The sequence below is a fragment of the Pristiophorus japonicus genome, unplaced genomic scaffold, assembly GCF_044704955.1.
Source record: "Pristiophorus japonicus isolate sPriJap1 unplaced genomic scaffold, sPriJap1.hap1 HAP1_SCAFFOLD_1119, whole genome shotgun sequence".
NCBI lineage: Eukaryota > Metazoa > Chordata > Chondrichthyes > Pristiophoridae > Pristiophorus > Pristiophorus japonicus.
Window position 1 is genome coordinate 50,357 of NW_027250776.1, and position 6,000 is coordinate 56,356.

Below are 6,000 nucleotides of genomic sequence, written 5' to 3' on the forward strand. Positions count from 1 at the left end.
TGTGCACAGTGCTCCCAGTGTGGTCTAACCCAGGTATATGGAGACCAGAACTGTGTGCATGTTGCTCCCAGTGTGGTCCAACCAAGGTATATGGAGACCAGAACTGTGTGCATGGTGTTCCCAGTGTGATCCAACCAACGTATCTGGAGACCAGAGCTGTGTGCACAGTGCTCCCAGTGTGGTACAACCCAGGTATATGGAGACCAGAACTGTGTGCACAGTGCTCCAAGTGTGGTCCAACCCAGGTATATGGAGACCAGAACTGTGTGCACAGTGCTCCCAGTGTGGTCCAACTAAGGTATATGGAGACCAGAACTGTGTGCACAGCGCTCCAAGTGTGGTCCAACCCAGGTATATGGAGACCAGAACTGTGTGCACGGTGATCCCAGTGTGGTCCAACCAAGGTATATGGAGACCAGAACTGTGTGCACAGTGCTCCCAGTGTGGTCCAACCAATGTATATGGAGACCAGAACTGTGCATAATGCTCCCAGTGTGGTCCAACCAATGTATATGGAGACCAGAACTGCGTGCACAGTGCTCCAAGTGTGGTCCAACCCAGGTATATGGAGACCAGAACTGTGTGCACGATGCTCCCAGTGTAGTCTAACCCAGGTATATGGAGACCAGAACTGTGTGCACAGTGCTCCAAGTGTTGTCCAACCCAGGTATATGGAGACCAGAACTGTGTGCACAGTGCACCCAGTGTGGTCCAACCAAGGTATATGGAGACCAGAACTGTGTGCACAGTGCTCCCAGTGTGGTCCAACCCTGGTATATGGAGACCAGAACAGTGTGCATGTTGCTCCCAGTGTGGTCTAACCCAGGTATATGGAGACCAGAACTGTGTGCACAGTGCTCCCAGTGTGGTCCAACCAAGGTATATGGAGACCAGAACTGTGTGCACAGTGCTCCAATTGTGGTCCAACCCAGGTATATGGAGACCAGAACTGTGTGCACGGTGCTCCCAGTGTGGCCCAACCAAGGTATATGGAGACCAGAACTGTGTGCACAGTGCTCCAAGTGTGGTCCAACCCAGGTGTATGGAGACCAGAACTGTGTGCACGGTGCTCCCAGTGTGGTCTAACCCACGTATATGGAGACCAGAACTGTGTGCACAGTGCTCCCAGTGTGGTCTAACCCAGGTATATGTAGACCAGAACTGTGTGCACAGTGCTCCAAGTGTGGTCTAACCCAGATATATGGAGACCAGAACTGTGCACAGTGCTCCAAGTGTGGTCTAACCCAAGGATATGGAGACCATAACTGTGTGTACAATGCTCCCAGTGTGGTCTAACACAGATATATGGAGACCAGAACTGTGTGCACAGTGCTCCAAGTGTGGTCCAACCCAGGTATATGGAGACCAGAACTGTGTGTACAATGCTCCCAGTGTGGTCTAACCCGGATATATGGAGACCAGAACTGTGTGCACAGTGCTCCAAGTGTGGTCCAACCCAGGTATATGGAGACCAGAACTGTGTGCACGGTGCTCTCAGTGTGGTCCAACCAAGGTATATGGAGACCAGAACTGTGTGCACAGTGCTCACAGTGTGGTCCAACCAATGTATATAGAGACCAGAACTGTGTGCACAGTGCTCCAAGTGTGGTCCAACCCAGGTATATGTAGACCAGAACTGTGTGCACGGTGCTCCCAGTGTGGTCTAACCCAGGTATATGGAGACCAGGACTGTGTGCACAGTGCTCCAAGTGTTGTCCAACCCAGGTATATGGAGACCAGAACTGTGTGCACAGTGCTCCCAGTGTGGTCCAACCAAGGTATATGGAGACCAGAACTGTGTGCACAGTGCTCCCAGTGTGGTCCAACCCAGGTATATGGAGACCAGAACTGTGTGCATGGTGCTCCCAGTGTGGTCCAAGCCAGGTATATGGAGACCAGAACTGTGTGCATGGTGCTCCCAGTGTGGTCTAACCCAGGTATATGGAGACCAGAACTGTGCACAGTGCTCCCAGTGTGGTACAACCAAGGTATATGGAGACCAGAACTGTGTGCACAGTGCTCACAGTGTGGTCCAACCAATGTATATGGAGACCAGAACTGTGTGCACAGTGCTCCAAGTGTGGTCCAACCCAGGTATATGTAGACCAGAACTGCGTGCACGGTGCTCCCAGTGTGGTCTAACCCAGGTATATGGAGACCAGAACTGTGGGCACAGTGCTCCCAGTGTGGTCCAACCAAGGTATATGGAGACCAGAACTGTGTGCACAGTGCTCCCAGTGTGGTCTAACCCAGGTATATGGAGACCAGAACTGTGCACAGCGCTCCCAGTGTGGTCCAACCAAGGTATATGGAGACCAGAACTGTGTGCACAGTGCTCCCAGTGTGGACCAACCCAGGTATATGGAGACCAGAACTGTGTGCACAGTGCTCCCAGTGTGGTCTAACCCAGGTATATGGAGACCAGAACTGTGTGCACAGTGCTCCAAGTGTGGTCTAACCCAGGTATATGGAGACCAGAACTGTGTGCACAGTGCTCCCAGTGTGGTCCAACCCAGATATATGGAGACCTGAACTGTGTGCACAGTGCTCCAAGTGTTGTCTAACCCAGGTATATGGAGACCAGAACTGTGTGCACAGTGCTCCCAGTGTGGTCTAACCCAGGTATATGGAGACCAGAACTGTGTGCATGTTGCTCCCAGTGTGGTCCAACCAAGGTATATGGAGACCAGAACTGTGTGCATGGTGCTCCCAGTGTGATCATACAAGGTATCTGGAGACCAGAGCTGTGTGCACAGTGCTCCCAGTGTGGTACAACCCAGGTATATGGAGACCAGAACTGTGTGCACAGTGCTCCCAGTGTGGTCCAACTAAGGTATATGGAGACCAGAACTGTGTGCACAGCGCTCCAAGTGTGGTCCAACCCAGTTATATGGAGACCAGAACTGTGTGCACGGTGCTCCCAGTGTGGTCCAACCAAGGTATATGGAGACCAGAACTGTGCACAGTGCTCCAAGTGTGGTCTAACCCAAGGATATGGAGACCAGAACTGTGTGTACAATGCTCCCAGTGTGGTCCAACCAAGGTATATGGAGACCAGAACTGTGCACAATGCTCCCAGTGTGGTCCAACAAATGTATATGGAGATAAGAACTGTGTGCACAGTGCTCCAAGTGTGGTCCAACCCAGGTATATGGAGACCAGAACTGTGTGCACGATGCTCCCAGTGTGGTCTAACCCAGGTATCTGGAGACCAGAACTGTGTGCACAGTGCTCCAAGTGTGGTCCAACCCAGGTATATGGAGACCAGAACTGTGTGCACAGTGCACCCAGTGTGGTCCAACCAAGGTATATGGAGACCAGAACTGTGTGCACAGTGCTCCCAGTGTGGTCCAACCCAGGTATATGGAGACCAGAACTGTGTGCATATTGCTCCCAGTGTGGTCTAACCCAGGTATATGGAGACCAGAACTGTGTGCACAGTGCTCCCAGTGTGGTCCAACCAAGGTATATGGAGACCAGAACTGTGTGCACAGTGCTCCAATGGTGGTCCAACCCAGGTATATGGAGACCAGAACTGTGTGCACGGTGCTCCCAGTGTGGCCCAACCAAGGTATATGGAGACCAGAACTGTGTGCACAGTGCTCCAAGTGTGGTCCAACCCAGGTGTATGGAGACCAGAACTGTGTGCACGGTGGTCCCAGTGTGGTCTAACCCAGGTATATGGAGACCAGAACTGTGTGCACAGTGCTCCCAGTGTGGTCTAACCCAGGTATATGTAGACCAGAACTGTGTGCACAGTGCTCCAAGTGTGGTCTAACCCAGATATATGGAGACCAGAACTGTGCACAGTGCTCCAAGTGTCGTCTAACCCAAGGATATGGAGACCATAACTGTGTTTACAATGCTCCCAGTGTGGTCTAACCCAGATATATGGAGACCAGAACTGTGTGCACAGTGCTCCAAGTGTGGTCCAACCCAGGTATATGGAGACCAGAGCTGTGTGTACAATGCTCCCAGTGTGGTCTAACCCGGATATATGGAGACCAGAACTGTGTGCACAGTGCTCCAAGTGTGGTCCAACCCAGGTATATGGAGACCAGAACTGTGTGCACGGTGCTCCCAGTGTGGTCCAACCAAGGTATATGGAGACCAGAACTGTGTGCACAGTGCTCCAAGTGTGGTCCAACCCAGGTATATGTAGACCAGAACTGTGTGCACGGTGCTCCCAGTGTGGTCTAACCCAGGTATATGGAGACCAGAACTGTGTGCACAGTGCTCGAAGTGTGGTCCAACCCAGGTATATGGAGACCAGAACTGTGTGCACAGTGCTCCCAGTGTGGTCCAACCACGGTATATGGAGACCAGAACTGTGTGCACAGTGCTCCTAGTGTGGTCCAACACAGGTATATGGAGACCAGAACTGTGTGCACAGTGCTCCCAGTGTGGTCCAACCCAGGTATTTGGAGACCAGAACTGTGTGCATGGTGCTCCCAGTGTGGTCCAACCCAGGTATATGGAGACAAGAACTGTGTGCACAGTGCTCCGAGTGTGGTCTAACCCAGGTATATGGAGACCAGAACTGTGCACAGTGCTCCCAGTGTAGTCCAACCAAGGTATATGGAGACTAGAACTGTGTGCACAGTGCTCCCAGTGTGGACCAACCCAGGTATATGGAGACCAGAACTGTGTGCACAGTGCTCCCAGTGTGGTCTAACCCAGGTATATGGAGACCAGAACTGTGTGCACAGTGCTCCCAGTGTGGTCCAACCCAGATATATGGAGACCTGAACTGTGTGCACAGTGCTCCAAGTGTGGTCTAACCCAGGTATATGGAGACCAGAACTGTGTGCACAGTGCTCCCAGTGTGGTCTAACCCAGGTATATGGAGACCAGAACTGTGTGCATGTTGCTCCCAGTGTGGTCCAACCAAGGTATATGGAGACCAGAACTGTGTGCATGGTGTTCCCAGTGTGATCCAACCAACGTATCTGGAGACCAGAGCTGTGTGCACAGTGCTCCCAGTGTGGTACAACCCAGGTATATGGAGACCAGAACTGTGTGCACAGTGCTCCAAGTGTGGTCCAACCCAGGTATATGGAGACCAGAACTGTGTGCACAGTGCTCCCAGTGTGGTCCAACTAAGGTATATGGAGACCAGAACTGTGTGCACAGCGCTCCAAGTGTGGTCCAACCCAGGTATATGGAGACCAGAACTGTGTGCACGGTGATCCCAGTGTGGTCCAACCAAGGTATATGGAGACCAGAACTGTGTGCACAGTGCTCCCAGTGTGGTCCAACCAATGTATATGGAGACCAGAACTGTGCATAATGCTCCCAGTGTGGTCCAACCAATGTATATGGAGACCAGAACTGCGTGCACAGTGCTCCAAGTGTGGTCCAACCCAGGTATATGGAGACCAGAACTGTGTGCACGATGCTCCCAGTGTAGTCTAACCCAGGTATATGGAGACCAGAACTGTGTGCACAGTGCTCCAAGTGTTGTCCAACCCAGGTATATGGAGACCAGAACTGTGTGCACAGTGCACCCAGTGTGGTCCAACCAAGGTATATGGAGACCAGAACTGTGTGCACAGTGCTCCCAGTGTGGTCCAACCCTGGTATATGGAGACCAGAACAGTGTGCATGTTGCTCCCAGTGTGGTCTAACCCAGGTATATGGAGACCAGAACTGTGTGCACAGTGCTCCCAGTGTGGTCCAACCAAGGTATATGGAGACCAGAACTGTGTGCACAGTGCTCCAATTGTGGTCCAACCCAGGTATATGGAGACCAGAACTGTGTGCACGGTGCTCCCAGTGTGGCCCAACCAAGGTATATGGAGACCAGAACTGTGTGCACAGTGCTCCAAGTGTGGTCCAACCCAGGTGTATGGAGACCAGAACTGTGTGCACGGTGCTCCCAGTGTGGTCTAACCCACGTATATGGAGACCAGAACTGTGTGCACAGTGCTCCCAGTGTGGTCTAACCCAGGTATATGTAGACCAGAACTGTGTGCACAGTGCTCCAAGTGTGGTCTAACC